A 22,361-nucleotide genomic window follows, 5' to 3' on the forward strand; every position below is an offset into this window, starting at 1 on the left:
AAATGGATTAAAGAGGAGGTTTTTTAAAAGTTAGAAGGGAAGAAAATATACATTTATAAAATAGAAGAAAGGAAAGTGTCATTTTAACATCTCGCATGGGAAGGGAGTGAAATTTTCTCAAAATTATATGCTATTTTTTTAGGTACAATCATATGCTATTTAAACCGTTACATGAGCTAATTCTGCTAAGTATTTTTTGAATAACTGATTATAGAGACTAATTATAAGAAGTTAGATTAATGGTAATTAGCTAGGTTGATGTGGCAGTAAGTATGCTAATAGTTAAGTGTATTTAGAAGAGGATTTTCTGTTTTGAGTCTTTGTATAAATAGAAAAATTATCACTTGTAATAGATTCTCTTTTTCTAAGTTTTCTGAAATGAGAAATTATAGGAATTGTTGTTCTATACCATTTGACAATAACGTCGACTTGTAACTTTAGCTCGGGGTACAATATTGTTCGGCTCTAGGAATTCGTCAATCCTTCCGCCAGCCAAAACGTCGTGGAAAGGATCTGCACAAAACACTTCGACGATCAAATTAATGGAGTTACTAAAAAATAAGGATGGAACCTTGCAATAGTACTCTTTCTTTTTTTTCGTTTTTCTTTTTGTGTCCTTTATTTGGAGTTTCTCCCCCTTTTTATAGATGATTAGTTCTATTGTTCTTAGTATCATCCTTATGAGTTTTTTGCTTGATAGTTATGGTAGTGGGAATCATTTTGAATTATTTATTCCGAGATTGTTGCAAACCTATGAACTCTATCCGAGATATGATTTTGTAGTCGTTAAATCGAGGTATTATCGGTATAGTCCACAAGTTTCTCAAGCTTGGCCTAACATATAAGCAGGTTGAGCTTGTTGTAGCTATGATGTCCTCGGTTTGTTTGGAGATTTGTACGTTAGATAGAGCATACGTGTAGCCCCCAAGATCAATATGCTTATCAAAAAAAAAATTTTTTTTTTGGGCTTATGTTTTGGGTTTTAGTGGGTGGTTTTGGTTTTATTTGGCGGGAAGAGAATGTGGGTTTAATGGTAAGAAATAGATTTGATGCATTTTTGGTAGTATAACTTCTCATTTAAGACCAATTTCTCGTAAACTGTTGAAACGTGGAGTTGAACCATTTTTACTTGAAGAGAACAGACATGAGTAAAAAAGGTTAGTGTTTGATTTATTTTCTTTCTTTTGTCTGACTAGGTCTTTGCTTGTTTCTTTTTTCTATTGATGATGGGTCAAAAGAAAGTGACTGCTGTTGATGAGAATGACCCTTATAGTTGGGTCGAGTTGATGTCAAGAAACGAATTTCTATTTTTAGTACTACTAGTTTAGTGTCACAGCTCAACGAAGCGAACTGGGTTAGGCACGGTCAGCAATTAGAGGTTAAGTTCTTGCCTTGTAGGAAAAATAATAGAGTTTGTGAAAAGAGGTCTGACTGGTCGTACTTTTATATTTACACTTGCATGTTGATAGAGTTGGGTGTGAGGTTTCCTTTTTCAGAGTTTTAGTGTGGGGTTTTGTCGCAAGTGAACTGTGCTCCGACACAGTTACATCCCAATGGTTGGACCTTTGTTAAGGGTTTCAAATGTTTAGTGGAGTATTTGGAATGCTACCCATAATTGGGTCTATTTTTCTCCTTGTTCCAGGCTAAGGGTGTATGGAAGGGGTCGTGGGTAACCCTGAGTAGTTACTCTGGCCGCAACATTTTTGTTTTGTTTAAGTAATCTTTTAAGGACTTCAAAGAAATGTTTGTAAAGGTTTAAATTGGTGAATAATATTACCCTTTTTTCCTGGATTCATTGATGGACGAAAGGTTTCCAATTTTTTTGTTGTAAGAACCAAAGCAAATTTTGGATTGTGAAAAGAGAGTAAAAAAGCAAGGAGTATGTGTTGAATTTTTTATTTTGGTAATGTCTTCGTCGGAGTTGTTGTCTATTCATAGTTTGTTGGAGTTTGAAGGTGATAGGGAGGCTATGAAAGAATATTTAGGTAACTTGTGTGTGCCTTATGCTCGTATTTTGTTGACTATATTGACCTATTGGATTATTTTTATTCTTGTTGCAGGGGAGAAAGCACCAACTTTAACGACTGCCAATCTTAAGGCCTTTGTGACTAAGGCTAAAAAAATGAGAAAGAGGGTTCTTCTACTAATGTTGTTAAGGACAGTGATGTGGATGATGCTCAATCTGTTGCCCAACATGTAACTGGGTTTAAGAGGAAAAGGGAGAAAGCTTCTACTAAGGTAGTGGATTTGACCAAATAGAGAAGTAGCGGGTGTTTACGGCTAAAGAAATTAACGTCACCTTTGAAAGTTAGCAGTGTCTTCATGGCTATAGGGATGGTCCCTCAAATTCGTTATGGACTAAAGGGTTTCCTTTCATGGCTGTTGCCGACGAATTTGCTCAGGCCGATGTTGATGTGAGAGTTGTTCATGAAGCGGGAAAGATTGGTATCTCTCGGTATTTGCAGGTAAGTGATTGATAAACCCATATTTTATGATATATTTTGTGCTCAATTTAAGTGATTTACTCAACCCTTCACCCATTTATTCATGTGAAATTGCATGGTTTTAATTTCTCTTCCTTATTATGTGATGTATGTGAAAAACATGTTTCCTATGCTTTAAAAATAATTATTTTAATTACCTTTATTACCATTCGATGCCGTGATTTGTGTGTTGAGTATTTTCAGATCCCCTAAGGCAGGAATGAAGGATGGAAAGGAAACATACAAAAATGGAAGGAAAGCACAAAATGGAGTTTTTGAAGGAACTGGCAGCGACGCGAACACATGGACGACGCGGCCGCATGCCCAGCGCGAAAAGGTAGCGACGCGAACGCGTGACTGACGCGGACGCGCGCCTTGAGCAGAATACAGATGACACGTACGCGTGACCGAAGCGAACGCGTGATAAGGAAAACTCCCAGATGACGCGACCGCGTGACCCACGCGGACACGCGACAGACGCCACGCACCAGAAACTGCAGAAAATGCTCCCAGCAATTTCTGAAACGTTTTTTGGCCCAGCTCCAAGTACAGAAAGCACATATTAGAGGTTATAAAGTGGGGGAATACATCCATTCAAAGGAGGTCTTCAATTATTTACTTTTCATAGTTTAGATGTAGTTTTTAGAGGGAGAGGTTCTCTCCTCTCTCTTAGGTTTTAGGATTAGGATTCCTCTTAAAGGATTTAAGACTTTTATTATTTCAACTTATAATTTCTGCTCAATTACCAGGTTCAATGTTCCTTTCATTTATTTTTCCAATTTAATTTAGGAACTTTTCCATGTTACATTTGATATCTTTATTAGTGCAACTTGAGGTATTTCAGAATTATGATTGCTTTCCTTTATTTATATAAAAAATTTTGATTTTTCCCTTTTGGCTTTAATTGATCAATTGGAGACTCTTGAGTTATTGATGAGCGGATAATTTATACGCTTTTTGGCATTGTTTTTAGTATGTTTTTAGTAGGATCTAGTTACTTTTAGGGATGTTTTTATTAGTTTTTATGTTAAATTCACATTTCTGGACTTTACTATGAGTTTGTGTGTTTTTCTGTGATTTCAGGTATTTTCTGGTTGAAATTGAGGGACTTGAGCAAAAATCAGATTCAGAGGTTGAAGAAGGACTGCTGATGTTGTTGGATTCTGACCTCCCTGCACTCAAGGTGGATTTTCTGGAGCTACAGAACTCAAAATGGCGCGCTTCTAATTGCGTTGGAAAGTAGACATCCAGGGCTTTCCAGAAATATATAATAGTCCATACTTTGGCCGAGTTTAGATGACGTAAAAGGGCGTTGAACGCCAGTTTTATGCTGCTGTCTGGAATTAAACGCCAGAAACACGTCACGAACCAGAGTTGAATGCCAGAAACACGTTACAACCTAGCGTTCAACTCCAGAAAGAGCCTCTGCACGTGTAACATTCAAGCTCAGCCCAAGCACACACCAAGTGGGCCCCGGAAGTGGATTTATGCATCAATTACTTACTTCTGTAAACCCTAGTAACTAGTTTAGTATAAATAGGACTTTTTACTATTGTATTTGACATCCTAGATTGTATTTTTGATCCTGTGATCACGTTTTGGGGGCTGGCCATTCGGCCATGCCTGAACCTTTTACTTATGTATTTTCAAACGGTAGAGTTTCTACACTCCATAGATTAAGGTGTGGAGCTCTGCTGTTCCTCATGAATTAATGCAAAGTACTACTGTTTTTCTATTCAATTCAACTTATTCCGCTTCTAAGATATTCATTCGCACTTCAACATGAATGTGATGAACGTGACAATCATCATCATTCCCCCACGAACGCGTGCCTGACAACCACTTCTGTTCCACCTTAGATTGGATGATTATCTCTTGGATCTCTTAATCAGAATCTTCGTGGTATAAGCTAGATTGATGGCGGCATTCATGAGAGTCCGGAAAGTCTAAACCTTGTCTGTGGTATTCCGAGTAGGGCTCTGGGATTGAATGACTGTGACGAACTTCAAACTCGCGAGTGCTGGACGTAGTGACAGAGGCAAAAGGAGGGTGAATCCTTTTCCAGTATGATCGAGAACCTTAGATGATTAGCCGTGCTGTGACAGAGCATTTGGACTATTTTCACAAGAGGATAGGATGCAGCCATTGACCACGGTGATGCCTCCAGATGATTAGCCATGCAGTGACAGCGCGTCGGACCATTTTCCAGAGAGGATGAAAAGTAGCCATGGACAATGGTGATGTCCTTACATAAAGCCAGCCATAGAAAGGAGTAGGACTGATTGGATGAAGACAGCAGGAAAGCAGAAGTTCAGAGGGACGAAAGCATCTCTATACGTTTATCTGAAATTCTCACCAATGATATACATAAGTATTTCTATCTTTATTTTCTGTCTATTTATTATTTATTTTCGAAAACTCCATAATCAATTATTATCCGCCTGACTGAGATTTACAAGATGACCATAGCTTGCTTCACACCAACAATCTCCGTGGGATCGACCCTTACTCACGTAAGGTTTTATTACTTGGACGACCCAGTGCACTTGCTGGTTAGTTGTATCGAAGTTGTGAATGAAAAACGATTTATTAAGACGTGCGTACAGAGTTCTTGGCGCCGTTGCCTGAGATCACAATTTCGTGCACCAAATTTTTGGCGCCGTTGCCGGGGATTGTTCGAGTTTGGACAACTGACGGTTCATCGTGTTGCTCAGATTAGGTAATTTTCTTTTTGTTTTATTTTCAAAAAAATTTTCAAAAATCTTTCAAAAATTTCTCATCTGTTTTCGAAAATTATTTCAGAATTTTTAAGAATGAATTCTAGTATTTCATGAAACATGTTGAAGCCTGGCTGGCTGTAAAGCCATGTCTAATTCTTTTGGATAGGGGCTTCCAACCATCAGCATAGAGGCAAGTTAATTTGAATATCAGCTGTTGCATGCCTGATTTGTATCTTCTAAAGCTTGGCTGGCTATTAAGTCATGCCTAACCCTTAGATTGGAGCTTTAGACTAAGAGTACAAGATTCCTGGAATTCATATTAAAAATTTTGAAATCCTTATTTTCTTTTTCCTATATGTTTTTTCGAAAATAATATACAAAAATCCAAAAAAATTAATAAAATCATAAAAATAAAAAATATTTTGTGTTTCTTGTTTGAGTCTTGAGTCAATTGTAAGTTTGGTGTCAATTGCATACTCATCTTGCATTTTTCGAAAATTGCATTCATGCATTGCATTCATCACGATCTTCAAGTTGTTCTTGATAAACCTTTTTGATTGATCTTCATGTTTTATTGTTTTGTGTTGTATGGTGTTTTTCATATGCATTTTTGCATTCATAGTGTCTATACATGAAAAATTTCTAAGTTTGGTGTCTTGCATGTTTTCTTTGCATATAAAATTTTCAAAAATATGTTCTTGGTGTTCATCTTGACATTCAAAGTGTTCTTGGTGTTCATCTTGACATTCATAGTGTTCTTGCATTCATCACATGTTTTGATCCAAAAATTTTCATGCATTGAGTCTTTTTCATGTTTTTCTCTTTCTTCATTAAAAATTCAAAAATAAAAAAAATATCTTTCCCTCTTTCACTCATAAATTTCGAAAATTTGGACTGACTTTTTCAAAAATTTTTAAAATCTAGTTGTTTTTATGAGTCAAATCAAATTTTCAATTTAAAAATCTTATCTTTTTCAAAATCTTTTTCAAAAAAATCAAATCTTTTTCATTTTTTATTTATTTTCAAAAATTATAAAATATTTTTCAAAAATATTTTTCTTATCTTTATCTCCTAATTTTCGAAAATAACATCATCAATTAATATTTTGATTCAAAAATTTCAAGCTTGTTACTTGCTTGTTAAGAAAGATTCAAACTTTAAGTTCTAGAATCATATCTTGTGATTTCTTGTGAATCAAGTCATTAATTGTGATTTTAAAAATAAAATCTTTTTCAAAACTAATTTCAATCATATCTTTTCAAAAATATCTTTTTATCTTATCTTTTTCAAAATCATATCTTTTTCAAAAATTTGATTTTAAAATATCTTTTCTAACTTCTTATCTTCTTATCTTTTCAAAATTGATTTTCAAATTTGTTTCAACTAACTAACTTTTTGTTTGTTTCTTATCTTTTTCAAAACTACCTAACTAACCATCTCTCTCTAATTTTCGAAAATATCTCCCTCTTTTTTAAAAATTCTTTTTAATTAACTAATTGTTTCAAAATTCAATTTTAATTTAATTCTTCTTTTAATTTTCGAAAATCACTAACCATTTTTCAAAAATAATTTTCGAAAATTCTCTTTCTCTCTCATCTCATTCTATTTATTTATTCATCTACTAACACTTCTCTTCATCTCACATCTCTGCTCTCCTCACCCTTGTGTTTCTTTCCTTACATTACATTCTTTTCTTCTTCTTTTCTTCTACTCTTCTTTTCTTTCACTCACCTAGGGGAACCTCTATACCTGGGCAAAAAAAGGATCCCTATTATTATTATTTTTCTGTTCTCTCTTTTTCATATGAGCAGGAGCAAGGACAAGAATATTCTTGTTGAAGCAGATCCAGAACCTGAAAGGACTCTGAAGAGGAAACTAAGAGAAGCTAAATTACAACAATCCAGCAAGCACCTTTCAGAAATTTTCGAACAAGAAGAGGAGATGGCAGCCGAAAATAATAATAATGCAAGGAGGATGCTTGGTGACTTTACTGCACCTAATTCCAATTTACATGGAAGAAGCATCTCCATCCCTACCATTGGAGCAAACAACTTTGAGCTGAAACCTCAATTAGTTTCTCTGATGCAGCAGAACTGCAAGTTTCATGGACTTCCATCTGAAGATCTTTTTCAGTTCTTAACTGAATTTTTGCAGATCTGTGATACTGTTAAGACTAATGGAGTAGATCCTGAAGTCTACAGGCTCATGCTTTTCCCTTTTGCTGTGAGAGACAGAGCTAGAATATGGTTGGATTCTCAACCTAAAAATAGCCTGAACTCTTGGGATAAGCTGGTCAAGGCTTTCTTAGCCAAGTTCTTTCCTCCTCAAAAGCTGAGTAAGCTTAGAGTGGATGTTCAAACCTTCAGACAAAAAGAAGGTGAATCCCTCTATGAAGCTTGGGAGAGATACAAGGAACTGACCAAAAAGTGTCCTTCTGACATGCTTTCAGAATGGACCATCCTGGATATATTCTATGATGGTCTATCTGAATTAGCTAAATTGTCATTGGATACTTCTGCAGGTGGATCCATTCACCTAAAGAAAATGCCTGCAGAAGCTCAAGAACTCATTGACATGGTTGCTAATAACCAGTTCATGTACACTTCTGAGAGGAATCCTGTGAGTAATGGGACGCCTCAGAAGAAGGGAGTTCTTGAAATTGATACTCTGAATGTCATATTGGCTCAGAATAAAATATTGACTTAGCAAGTCAATATGATTTCTCAGAGTCTGAATGGAATGCAGGCTGCATCCAACAGTACTCAAGAAGCGCCTTCTGAAGAAGAGGCCTATGATCCTGAAAACCCTGCAATAGCAGAGGTGAATTACATGGGTGAACCTTATGGAAACACCTATAACCCCTCATGGAGAAATCACCCAAATCTCTCATGGAAGGATCAACAAAGGCCTCAACAAGGCTTTAATAATGGTAGAAGAAATAGGTTTAACAATAGTAAACCTTTTCCATCATTCACTCATCAACAGACAGAGAACTCTGAACAAAAATACTTCTAATTTAGCAAACTTAGTCTCTGATCTATCTAAGGCCATTGTGAGTTTCATGAATGAAACAAGATCCTCCATTAGAAATTTGGATGCACAAGTGGGCCAGCTGAGTAAAAGGATCACTGAAATCCCTCCTAGTACTCTCCCAAGTAATACAGAAGAAAATCCAAAAGGAGAGTGCAAGGCCATTGATATAACCATCATGGCCGAATCCAAGGAAGAAGGGGAGGACGTGAATCCCAAGGAGGAAAACCTCCTGGGACGTCCAGTGATCAATAAGGAGTTTCCCTCTGAGGAACCAAAGGAATCTGAGACTCAACTAGAGACCATAGAGATTCCATTAAACCTCCTTATGCCATTCATGAGCTCTGATGAGTATTCCTCTTCTGAAGAGAATGAGAATGTTACTGAGGAGCAAGTTACCAAGTACCTTGGTGCAATCATGAAGCTGAATGCCAAATTATTTGGTATTGAGACTTGGGAAGATGAACCTCCCTTGTTCACTAATGAACTGAGTGATCCGAATCAACTGACATTGCCTCAGAAGAAACAGGATCCTGAAAAGTTCCTAATACCTTGTACCATAGGCACCATGATCTTTAAAAAGGCTCTGTGTGACCTTGGTTCAGGGATAAACCTCATGCCCCTCTCTGTAATAGAGAAACTGGGAATCTTTGGGGTGCAAGCTGCTAAAATCTCATTAGAGATGGCAGACAATTCAAGAAAACAGGCTTATGGACAAGTAGAGGACGTGTTAGTAAAGGTTGAAGGCCTTTACATCCCTGCTGATTTCGTAGTCCTAGATACTGGGAAGGATGAGGATGAATCCATCATCCTTGGAAGACCCTTCCTAGCCACAGCAAGAGCTGTGATTGATGTTGACAGAGGCGAACTAGTCCTTCAATTGAATGAGGACTCCCTTATGTTTAAAACTCAAGGTCATCCTTCTGTAAACATGGAAAAGAGGCACAGTAAGCTTCTCTCAAAACAGAGTCAACCAGAGCCCCCACAGTCAAACTCTAAGTTTGGTGTTGAACTCCCATATCCAAACTCTAAGTTTGGTGTTGGGGAGTCTCAACAATGCTCTGAACATCTGTGAGGCTCCATGAGAGCCCACTGTCAAGCTATTGACATTAAAGAAGCGCTTGTTGGGAGGCAACCCAATTTTTATTTATCTAATTTTATTTTTATTGTTATTTCATGTTTTATTAGGTTTATGATCATGTGGAGTCACAAAATAAATATAAAAATTGAAAACGGAATCAAAAACAGCAGAAGAAAAATCACACCCTGGAGGAGGATCTCACTGGCGTTTAAACGCCAGTAAGGAGCATCTGTCTGGCGTTCAACGCCAGAACAGAGCATGTTTCTGGCGTTGAACGCCAGAAACAAGTAGCATCCTGGCATTCAGACGCCAGAAATGCACAGTGAAGAAGAGCTAGCGCTGAACGCCAGAAATAAGCATCTGGCTGGCGTTCAACGCCAGAAATATGCTGCATCTGGGCGTTGAACGCCCAGAACAAGCATCAATTCGGCGTTTAAACGCCAGAATTGCATGCAAAGGCATTTTACATGCCTAATTGGTGCAGGGATGCAATTCCTTAACACCTCAGGATCTGTGGACCCCACAGGATCAACTCAACATCTGTGGACCCCACAGGATCCCCACCTACCACCACTCATTCTCTTCCCTCTTCTCAATGTTCATCCTCTCTTCCCAATAAACACTCTTCCCCAAAACTCTTCACCAATCACCTCAATCTCTCTTCCCTATCACCACTTCACCACTCACATCATCCACTTTTCCCCATAAACCTACCTCATAAACTCCACCTACCTTCAAAATTCAAAATCAATTTCCCACCCAAAACCCACCCTTATGGCCGAACCTTACCCCCCTCCCTTCTCTATATATAGCCCTCCATTCTTCCTCATTTTCACACCACACAACCCTCACTTCTCTTCTTGGCCGAATACACCTCTCCCTCCTCTCCTCTATATTTTCTTCTTCTTCTTCATCTATTCTTTCTTCTCTTGCTCGAGGGCGAGCAATATTCTAAGTTTGGTGTGGTAAAAGCATAAGCTTTTTGTTTTTCCATTACCATTGATGGCACCCAAGACCGAAGAATCCTCTAGAAAAGGGAAAGGGAAGACAAAAGCTTCCACCTCCGAGTCATGGGAGATGGAAAGATTCATCTCCAAAGCTCATCAAGACCACTTCTATGATGTTGTGGCCAAGAAGAAGGTGATCCCCGAGGTCCCTTTTAAACTCAAGAGAAATGAGTATCCGGAGATCCGACATGAGATCCATAGAAGAGGTTGGGAAGTTCTAACAAACCCCATCCAACAAGTCGGAATTCTAATGGTTCAAGAGTTCTATGCTAATGCATGGATCACAAGAAACCATGATCAAAGTAAGAACCCGAACCCAAAGAATTATCTCACCATGGTTCGGGGGAATTACTTAGATTTTAGTCTGGAAAATGTAAGGTTAGCGTTCAACTTGCCAATGATGGAAGAGAACGCACGCCTCTACACAAGGAGAGTCAACTTTGATCAAAGGTTGGACCAAGTCCTCATGGACATATGTGTGGAAGGAGCTCAATGGAAGATTGACTCAAAAGGCAAACCGGTTCAACTGAGAAGACTGGACCTTAAGCCTGTAGCTAGAGAATGGTTGGAGTTCATTCAACGCTCAATCATTCCCACTAGCAACCGGTCTGAAGTTACTATAGACTGGGCCATCATGATCCATAGCATCATGATTGGAGAAGAGGTGGAGGTTCATGAGATTATACCTCAAGAACTCTACAAGGTGGCTGACAAGTCCTCCATTATGGCAAGGTCAGCTTTTCCTCACTTCATTTGCCATCTATGCAATTCGGCTGCGATTGACATAGAAGGAGACATTCCCATTGAGGAAGAGAAGCCCATCACTAAGAAAAGGATGGAGCAAATAAGAGAGCCCATTCATGGAGCTCAAGAGACGCATGAAGCTCATCACCATGAGATCCCGGAGATACCTCAAATGCATTTTCCTCCACAAAACTATTGGAAGCAAATCAACACCTCTCTAGGAGAATTAAGTTCCAACATGGGACAATTAAGGGTGGAACATCAAGAGCACTCCATCATCCTTCATGAATTTAGAGAAGATCAAAAAGCAATGAGGGAGGAGCAACAAAGACAAGGAAGAGACATAGAAGAGCTCAAGGACATCATTGGTTCCTCAAGAAGGAAACGCCACCATCACTAAGGTGGATTCATTCCGTGTTCTTACATTCTCTGTTTTTCATTTTCTTTATGTTAAGTGCTTATCCATGTTTGTGTCTTATTACATGATCATTAGTATTTAGTAACTGGTGCACGAAATTGTGATCTCTGGTAATGGCTTCTTAGGCCAGATACTCTGATCTAGTTTTACAGTCTGTCACAACTTCGATACAACTAACCAGCAAGTGCACTGGGTCGTCCAAGTAATACCTTACGTGAGTAAGGGTCGAATCCCACGGAGATTGTTGGTATGAAGCAAGCTATGGTCACCTTGTAAATCTCAGTTAGGTGGATATAAAACAGTTATGTGGTTTTCAAATTATAAATAATAGAATAGGGATAGAGGTACTTATGTAAATCATTGGTGAGAATTTCAGATAAGCGTATGGAGATGCATTCGTTCCTCTGAATCTCTGCTTTCCTGCTATCTTCATCCAATCAGTCTTACTCCTTTCCATGGCTGGCTTTATGCAAGGGCATCACCGTTGTCAGTGGCTACATCCCCTCCTCTCAGTGAATAATATGCTCACGCACCCTGTCACGGCACGGCTATTCATCTGTCGGTTCCCGATCATGCTGGAATAGGATTCACCCTCCTTTTGCGTCTTTCACTAACGCCCAGCACTCGCGAGTTTGAAGCTCGTCACAGTCATTCAATCATTGAATCCTACTCGGAATACCACAGACAAGGTTTAGACTTTCCGGATTCTCTTGAATGCCGCCATCATTCTAGCGTACGCCACAAAGATTCTGATTAAGAGATCTAAGAGATATTCATTCTAGCTTAATTCATGTAGAACAGAAGTGTTTGTCAGGCACGCGTTCATAAAGGAGAAGGATGATGAGCGTCACACATAATCATCACCTTCATCACATTCTTGGGTATGAATGGATATCTTAGAAGCGAAATAAGATGAATTGAATAGAAAACAGTAGTACTTTGCATTAATCTTTGAGGAACAGCAGAGCTTCACACCTTAATCTATGGAGTGTAGAAACTCTACCGTATGAAAATACATAAGTGAAGGTCCAGGCATGGCCGAGATGGCCAGCCCCTCTGATCTAAGAACCAGGCGTCCAAAGATGGTCAAAAAGACGCCTAATACAATAGTAAGAGGTCCTATTTATAATAAACTAGTCACTAGGGTTTACATGAGTAAGTATTTGATGTATAAATCCACTTCCGGGGCTCACTTGGTGTGTGTTTGGGCTGAGCTTAAGTGTTGTACGTGCAGAGGCCATTTGTGGAGTTGAACGCCAGTTTTTGTGCCAGTTTGGGCGTTCAACTCTGGTTTTGGATCCTTTTCTGGCGCTGGACGCCAGATTTGGGTAGAAAGCTGGCGTTGAACGCCAGTTTACGTCGTCAATTCTTGGCCAAAGTATAGACTATTATATATTTCTGGAAAGCCCTGGATGTCTACTTTCCAACGCAATTGGAAGCGCGCCATTTCGAGTTCTGTAGCTCCAGAAAATCCACTTTGAGTGCAGGGAGGTCAGAATCCAACAGCATCAGCAGTCCTTTTTCAACCTCTGAATCTGATTTCTGCTCAAGTCCCTCAATTTCAGCCAGAAAATACCTGAAATCATAGAAAAACACACAAACTCATAGTAAAGTCCAGAAATGTGAATTTAACACAAAATCTATTAAAAACATCCCTAAAAGTAACTAGATCCTACTAAAAACATACTAAAAACAATGTCAAAAAGCGTATAAATTATCCGCTCATCACAACACCAAACTTAAATTGTTGCTTGTCCCCAAGCAACTGAAAATCAAAATAGGATAAAAAGAATAGAATATACTATAAATTCCAAACTATCAATGAAACAGAGCTTCAATCATATGAGCGGGACTTATAGCTTTTTGCCTCTTGAATAGTTTTGGCATCTCACTTTATCCATTGAGGTTCAGAATGATTGGCATCTATAGGAACTTCAGATTTCGAATAGTGTTATTGACTCTCTTAGTTCAGTATGATGATTCTTGAACACAGCTTCTTTATGAGTCTTGGCCGTGGCCCTAAGCATTTTGTTTTCCAGTATTACCACCGGATACATAAATGCCACAGACGCATAATTGGGTGAACCTTTTCAGATTGTGACTCAGCTTTGCTAAAGTCCCCAATTAGAGGTGTCCAGGGTTCTTAAGCACACTCTTTTTTTGCTTTGGACCTTGACTTTAACCGCTCAGTCTCAAGTTTTCACTTGACACCTTCACGCCACAAGCACATGGTTAGGGACAGCTTGGTTTAGCCGCTTAGACCAGGATTTTATTCCTTTAGGCCCTCCTATCCACTGATGCTCAAAGCCTTGGGATCCTTTTTAATTGCCCTTGCCTTTTAGTTTTAAGGATTATTGGCTTTTTGCTCTTGCATCTTGGTTTTAAGAGCTTTGGCTTTTTCTGCTTGCTTTTTCTTTTTCTTTCTATTTTTTTTTGCCTATTTATTTTATTTTTTTTTTCTGCAAGCTTTGTTCTTTGCTGCTTTTTCTTGCTTCAAGAATCATTTTTATGATTTTTCAGATTATCAAATAACATGTCTCCTAGTCATCATTCTTTCAAGAGCCAACATATTTAACATTCTTAAACAACAACTTCAAAAGACATATGCACTGTTCAAGCATACATTCAGAAAACAAGAAGCATTGTCACCACATCAATATAATTAAACTAAGTTCAAGGATAAATTTGAAACTCATGTACTTCTTGTTCTTTTGAATTAAAACATTTTTCATTTAAGAGAGGTAATGGATTCATAGGACATTTATAACTTTAAGACAAAGTTACTAACTACTAATGATCATGTAATGAAGACACAAACATAGATAAGCACATAACATAGAAAACGAAAAGCAGAAGAATTAAGAACAAGGAATGAATCCACCTTAGTGATGGTGGCATTTCCTTCTTGAGGAATCAATGATGTCCTTGAGCTCTTCTATGTCTCTTCCTTGCCTTTGTTGCTCCTCCTTCAGTGCTTTTAGATCTTCTCTGATTTCATGAAGGATGATGGAGTGCTCTTGATGTTCCACCCTTAGTTGCTTCCAATAATTGTGTGGAAGAAAATGTATCCCCTGAGGTATCTCAGGGATCTCTTGATTTGCAGTCAAATGTTCTACTACTGAGCTATAGACCCTTGATGGAAGCTTTTGTCTTCCCTTTCCTCTTTCTAGAGGTTTCTCTGGCCATAGGTGCCATCAATGGTTATGGAAAAAAACAAAAAAGCTATGCTTTTACCACACCAAACTTAGAATGTTGCTCGCCCTCGAGCAAAAGAAGAAAGAATAGAAGAAGAAAAGGATATAGAGGAGATGGATGGCTGTGTGTATTCGGCCATATGGGTGAGATTGGGTGGGGAAGAGATGTTGAATTTTTGAAGTTAAGTGGGTGTATGGGTGTGAGTGGTAAATGGAAGACAGAAGGGATGAGTGTTTATTGGGAATAGAGGATGATTGAGAAGAGAGAAGAGAGTGAGTGAAGGTAGGTGGGGATCCTGTGGGGTCCACAGATCTTGGGGTGTCAAGGCATTTACATCCCTGCACCAATTTAGGCATGCAAAATGCCCTTGCACACAACTCTGGGCGTTCAGCGCCAGGTTGGTGCCCATTTTGGGCGTTCAACGCCCCTTTGTTGCCATTTCTGGCGTTGAACGCCAGAACCATGCTTGTTCTGGGCATTCAGCGCCAGGATGCTCCCATTCTGGGCATTCAGCGCCAGAACTATGCTCTGTTCTGGCGTTTGAACACCAGACAGATGCTCCTCCAGGGTGTGGTTTTTCTTCTGCTGTTTTTGATTCCGTTTTTGATTTTTTTTTGTTTATTTTGTGACTCCACATGATCATGAACCTAAGAAAACATGAAAAACAATAAAAATAAGAATTAGATAAACATTGGGTTGCCTCCCAACAAGCGCTTCTTTAATGTCAATAGCTTGACAGTGGGCTCTCATGGAGCCTCACAGATGTGCAGAGCTTTGTTGAGACTCTCCAACACCAAACTTAGAGTTTGGATATGGGAGTTCAACACCAAACTTAGAGTTTGGTTGTGGCCTCCCAACACCAAACTTAGAGTTTGACTGTGGGGGCTCTGGTTGACTCTGCTTGGAGAGAAGCTTTTTCTGCTTTCTCTCCATGGTTGCAGAGGGAGATCCTTGAGTTTTGAATACAAGGGAGTTCTCATTCCATTGAAGGACTATTTCACCTCTGTCAACATCAATCACAGCTCTTGCTGTGGCCAGGAAAGGTCTTCCTAGGATGATGGATTCATCCTCTTCCTTTCCAGTATCCAGGACTATGAAATCAGTAGGTATGTAAAGGCCCTCAACCTTTACTAATACATCTTCTACTTGTCCATAAGCCTGTTTTCTTGAGCTGTCTGCCATCTCTAGTGAGATTTTAGCAGCTTGCACCCCATAGATTCCCAAGTTCTCTATTACAGAGAGGGGCATGAGGTTTATTCCTGAACCAAGGTCACACAGAGCTTTAAAGATCATAGTGCCTATGGTACATGGTATTATGAACTTTTCAGGATCCTGTCTCTTCTGAGGTAATGTCAGTTGATCCAGATCACTTAGTTCATTGATGAACAAGGGAGGTTCAACTTCCCAAGTATCAATGCCAAATAATTTGGCATTTAGCTTCATGATTGCACCAAGAAACTTGGCAGTTTGCTCTTCAGTAACATCCTCATTCTCTTCAGAAGAGGAATACTCATCAGAGCTCATGAAGGGCATAAGGAGGTTCAATGGAATCTCTATGGTCTCTAGATGAGTCTCAGATTCCTTTGGTTCCTCAGAGGGAAGCTCCTTATTGATCACTGGACGTCCCAGGAGGTCTTCCTCCTTGGGATTCACGTCCTCTCCTCTCCTCACAGGTTCGGCCATGGCGCTTATGTCAATGGCCTTGCACTCTCCTTTTGGATTCTCTTCTGTATTGCTTGGGAGAGCACTAGGAGGGATTTCAGTGATCCTTTTACTCAGCTGGCCCACTTGTGCTTCCAGATTTCTAATGGAAGACCTTGTTTCATTCATGAAACTTACAGTGGCCTTGGACAGATCAGAGACTAAATTTGCTAAATTAGAAGTATTTTGTTCAGAGTTCTCTGTCTGTTGCTGAGTTGATGATGGAAAAGGCTTGCTATTGCTAAACCTGTTTCTTCCACCATTATTAAAGCCTTGTTGGGGCTTTTGATCCTTCCATGAGAAATTTGGATGATTTCTCCATGTTGAGTTATAGGTGTTTCCATAAGGTTCACCTAAGTAATTTACCTCTGCTATTGCAGGGTTCTCAGGATCATAGGCTTCTTCTTCAGAAGATGCCTCTTGAGTACTGTTGGATGCAGCTTGCATTCCATTCAGACTCTGAGAGATCATATTGACTTGCTGAGTCAATATTTTATTCTGAGCCAATATGGCATTCAGAGTATCAACTTCAAGAACTCCCTTCTTCATAGGCGTCCCATTACTCACAGGATTCCTTTCAGAAGTGTACATGAACTGGTTATTAGCAACCATGTCAATGAGTTCTTGAGCTTCTGCAGGCGTTTTCTTTAGGTGAATGGATCCACCTGCAGAAGTGTCCAGTGACATCTTTGATAGCTCAGATAAACCATCATAGAATATATCCAGGATGGTCCATTCTGAAAGCATGTCAGAAGGACACTTTTTGGTCAACTGTTTGTATCTTTCCCAAGCTTCATAGAGGGATTCACCTTCTTTCTGTCTGAAGGTTTGAACATCAGCTCTAAGCTTGCTCAGCTTTTGAGGAGGAAAGTACTTGGCTAAGAAAGCCGTGACCAGCTTATCCCAAGAGTTCAAGCTGTCTTTTGGTTGAGAATCCAACCATAATCTAGCTCTGTCTCTTACAGCAAAAGGGAAAAGCATGAGCCTGTAGACTTCAGGATCTACTCCATTAGTCTTAACAGTATCACATATCTGCAAGAATTCAGTTAAGAACTGAAATGGATCTTCAGATGGAAGTCCATGAAACTTACAGTTCTGCTGCATCAGAGAAACTAATTGAGGTTTCAGCTCAAAGTTGTTTGCTCCAATGGCAGGAATGGAGATGCTTCTTCCATGTAAATTGGAATTAGGTACAGTGAAGTCACCAAGCATCTTCCTTATATTATTATTATTTTCGGCTGCCATCTCCTCTGCCTGTTCGAAAATTTCTGAAAGGTTATCTCTGGATTGTTGTATTTTAGCTTCTCTTAATTTTTTCTTCAGAGTCCTTTCATGTTCTGGATCTGCTTTAACAAGAATGTTCTTGTCCTTGCTCCTGCTCATATGACAAAGAAGATGGCACAGAAAAAATAGTAATAATAATATGGATCCTTTATACCACAGTATAGGGATCCTTGTGTTAGTAGAAGAAAAGAAGGGAAGAAAATCTGAACTCAGAGAGAGAGGGGGTTTGGATTTTTGGAGAGTTGAAGGAAAGATGTTAGTATATCAATAACCAAATAGAAGAAGATGAGAGGGGAAAGTGAATTTTCGAAAACAATTTTTGAAAAAGAGTTAGTGATTTTTGAAAATAGTTTTTGAAAAAGGTTAGTATTTTTTTTTCGAAATTTTTTTTAATAAAAAATAAAAATAATTAGTTAATAAAAAAAATTTTTGAAAAAGAGGGAAGATATTTTCAAAAATTAGAGAGAGAGAGTTAGTTAGGTAGTTTTGAAAAAGTTAAGAAACAAACAAAAAGTTAGTTAGTTAGTTGAAACAAATTTGAAAAGATAAGAAGTTGGGAAGTTAGAGAAGATATTTTGAAATCAAATTTTGAAAAAGATAAGATAAGAAGATATTTTTTTTTGAAAAGATATGATAGAAATTAGTTTTTGAAAAAGATTTGATTTTTAAAATCACAATTAATGACTTGATTCATAAGAAATCACAAGATATGATTCTAGAACTTAAAGTTTGAATCTTTCTTAACAAGCAAGTAACAAACTTCAAATTTTTGAATCAAAACTTTAATTGATTATGTTATTTTCGAAAATTATGATATAAAATAAGAAAAGGGTTTTTGAAAATTATTTTTTTGGAATTTTCGAAAATAATCATGAATTTTGAAAAAGATTTTGAAAAAGATAAGATTTTCAAATTGAAAATTTGATTTGACTCATAAGAAACAATTTGATTTTAAAATTTTTTGAAAAAGTCAACTCAAATTTTCGAATTTGATGAGAGAAAAAGGGATAGATATTTTTTTTTTGATTTTTGAATTTTTATGATGAGAGAGAAAACATGAAAATTATGCAATGCATGAAATTTTTAGATCAAAACAATGAATGCATGCAAGAATGCTATGAATGTCAAGATGAACACCAAGAACATTATGAAGAACATGATGAACATCAAGAACATAATTTAAAAAAAATCTTTAATGCAAGAAAAACATGCAAGACACCAAACTTAGAATTCTTTGATGCTTAGGCACTAAGAATTCAAGAATGTATATGAAAAACACTAAACAACACAACAAAAAATCATCAAGATCAAACAAGAAGACTTACCAAGAACAACTTGAAGATCATGAAGAACACTATGAATGCATGATATTTTCGAAAAATGCTAGATGCATATGCAATTGACACCAAACTTATGATATGACTCAAGACTCAAACAAGAAACAGAAAATATTTTTGATTTTTATGATTTTCTAAATTTTTTTGTATTTTTATTTAATTTTTTTTTCGAAAATTATTGTGAAAAATAAAAATAAGGATTTCAAAATTTTTAATATGAATTCCAGGAATCTTGCCATGTTAGTCTTAAAGCTCCAATCAAAGGGTCAGGCATGGCTTAATAGCCAGCCAAGCTTTAGCATATAATTACATGGACTGGAGTGATTAGTTGGATGCCAATCCCAAAGTAGTTTGGGTATGGCTTTACAGCCAGATAGGCTTCAACATGCTTCATGAAACACTAGAATTCATTCTTAAAAATTTTGAAGCCATAGAATAATTTATTTTTGAAAACATTTTTTTTTCTTTTTCTGAAAACTTTTTTTTTTTCGAAAACAAAGAAGAATTTTTGAAATATTTTTGAAAAATTTTTGAAAAGAAAACAAAAAGAAAATTACCTAATCTGAGCAACAAGATGAACCGTCAGTTGTCCAAACTCAAACAATCCCCGGCAACGGCGCCAAAAACTTGGTGCACGAAATTGTGATCTCTGGTAATGGCTTCTTAGGCCAGATACTCTGATCTAGTTTTACAGTCTGTCACAACTTCGATACAACTAACCAGCAAGTGCACTGGGTCGTCCAAGTAATACCTTACGTGAGTAAGGGTCGAATCCCACGGAGATTGTTGGTATGAAGCAAGCTATGGTCACCTTGTAAATCTCAGTTAGGCGGATATAAAACAGTTATGTGGTTTTCAAATTATAAATAATAGAATAGGGATAGAGGTACTTATGTAAATCATTGGTGAGAATTTCAGATAAGCGTATGGAGATGCATTCGTTCCTCTGAATCTCTGCTTTCCTGCTATCTTCATCCAATCAGTCTTACTCCTTTCCATGGTTGGCTTTATGCAAGGGCATCACCGTTGTCAGTGGCTACATCCCCTCCTCTCAGTGAATAATATGCTCACGCACCCTGTCACGGCACGGCTATTCATCTGTCGGTTCCCGATCATGCTGGAATAGGATTCACCCTCCTTTTGCGTCTGTCACTAACGCCCAGCACTCGCGAGTTTGAAGCTCGTCACAGTCATTCAATCATTGAATCCTACTCGGAATACCACAGACAAGGTTTAGACTTTCCGGATTCTCTTGAATGCCGCCATCATTCTAGCGTACGCCACAAAGATTCTGATTAAGAGATCTAAGAGATATTCATTCTAGCTTAATTCATGTAGAACAGAAGTGTTTGTCAGGCACGCGTTCATAAAGGAGAAGGATGATGAGCGTCACACATAATCATCACCTTCATCACGTTCTTGGGTACGAATGGATATCTTAGAAGTGAAATAAGATGAATTGAATAGAAAACAGTAGTACTTTGCATTAATCTTTGAGGAACAGCAGAGCTCCACACCTTAATCTATGGAGTGTAGAAACTCTACCGTATGAAAATACATAAGTGAAGGTCCAGGCATGGCCGAGATGGCCAGCCCCTCTGATCTAAGAACCAGGCGTCCAAAGATGGTCAAAAAGACGCCTAATACAATAGTAAGAGGTCCTATTTATAATAAACTAGTCACTAGGGTTTACATGAGTAAGTATTTGATGTATAAATCCACTTCTGGGGCCCACTTGGTGTGTGTTTGGGCTGAGCTTAAGTGTTGCACGTGCAGAGGCCATTTGTGGAGTTGAACGCCAGTTTTTGTGCCAGTTTGGGCGTTCAACTCTGGTTTTGGATCCTTTTCTGGCGCTGGACGCCAGATTTGGGTAGAAAGCTGGCGTTGAACGCCAGTTTACGTCATCAATTCTTGGCCAAAGTATAGACTATTATATATTTCTGGAAAGCCCTGGATGTCTACTTTCCAACGCAATTGGAAGCGCGCCATTTCGAGTTCTGTAGCTCCAGAAAATCCACTTTGAGTGCAGGGAGGTCAGAATCCAACAGCATCAGCAGTCCTTTTTCAACCTCTGAATCTGATTTCTGCTCAAGTCCCTCAATTTCAGCCAGAAAATACCTGAAATCACAGAAAAACACACAAACTCATAGTAAAGTCCAGAAATGTGAATTTAACACAAAATCTATTAAAAACATCCCTAAAAGTAACTAGATCCTACTAAAAACATACTAAAAACAATGTCAAAAAGCGTATAAATTATCCGCTTATCAGTAACTATGTCTTAAAGTTATGAATGTCCTATGAATCCATCACCTCTCTTAAATGAAAAATGTTTTAATTCAAAAGAACAAGAAGTACATGAGTTTCGAATTTATCCTTGAACTTAGTTTAATTATATTGATGTGGTGACAATGCTTCTTATTTTCTGAATGAATGCCTGAACAGTGCATATGTCTTTTGAAGTTGTTGTTTAAGAATGTTAAATATGTTGGCTCTTGAAAGAATGATGATAAGGAGACATGTTATTTGATAATCTGAAAAATCATAAAAATAATTCTTGAAGCAAGAAAAAGCAGCAAAGAACAAAGCTTGCAGAAAAAAAAAGGTGAAAAAAATAGAAAGAAAAAGCAAGCAGAAAAAGCCAAAAGCTCTTAAAACAAGAGGCAAGAGCAAAAAGCTAATAACCCTTAAAACCAAAAGGCAAGGGTAAAAAAAAGGATCCCAAGGCTTTGAGCATCGGTGGATAGGAGGGCCTAAAGGAATAAAATCCTGGCCTAAGCGGCTAAAACAAGCTGTCCCTAACCATGTGCTTGTGGCGTGAAGGTGTCAAGTGAAAACTTGAGACTGAGCGGTTAAAGTCAAGGTCCAAAGCAAAAGAAGAGTGTGCTTAAGAACCCTGGACACCTCTAATTGGGGACTTTAGCAAAGCTGAGTAACAATCTGAAAAGGTTCACCCAGTTATGTGTCTGTGGCATTTATGTATCCGGTGGTAATACTGGAAAACAAAGTGCTTAGGGCCACGGCCAAGACTCTTAAAGTAGCTGTGTTCAAGAATCAACATACTGAACTAGGAGAATCAATAACACTATCTGAACTCTGAGTTCCTATAGATGCCAATCATTCTGAACCTCAATGGATAAAGTAAGATGCCAAAACTATTCAAGAGGCAAAAAGCTACAAGTCCCGCTCATCTGATTGGAGCTATGTTTCATTGATAGTTTGGAATTTATAGTATATTCTCTTCTTTTTATCCTATTTGATTTTCAGTTGCTTGGGGACAAGCAACAATTTAAGTTTGGTGTTGGGTAAAAGCATAAGCTTTTTGTTTTTCCATTACCATTGATGGCACCCAAGACCGGAG

The 22,361-nt window shown here is 38.1% G+C and overlaps 2 non-coding genes across 2 annotated transcripts; one reads left to right on the forward strand and one right to left on the reverse strand.

Annotated features, from left to right (window-relative positions):
* Window positions 1–7,540: 7,540 nt before the first annotated feature.
* Window positions 7,541–7,648, reverse strand: LOC148581643 (small nucleolar RNA R71). The gene has a single exon (XR_015899570.1). It is a non-coding gene; the product is annotated as a small nucleolar RNA R71 (small nucleolar RNA).
* Window positions 7,649–17,120: 9,472 nt separating this feature from the next.
* On the forward strand, window positions 17,121–17,228 carry LOC148581644 (small nucleolar RNA R71). Its single transcript, XR_015895897.1, has one exon. It is a non-coding gene; the product is annotated as a small nucleolar RNA R71 (small nucleolar RNA).
* Window positions 17,229–22,361: the final 5,133 nt, after the last annotated feature.

The sequence above is a fragment of the Arachis ipaensis genome, chromosome B10 (assembly GCF_059453495.1).
Source record: "Arachis ipaensis isolate K30076 ecotype BB chromosome B10, ASM5945349v1, whole genome shotgun sequence".
In the NCBI taxonomy this organism is placed as follows: domain Eukaryota; kingdom Viridiplantae; phylum Streptophyta; class Magnoliopsida; order Fabales; family Fabaceae; genus Arachis; species Arachis ipaensis.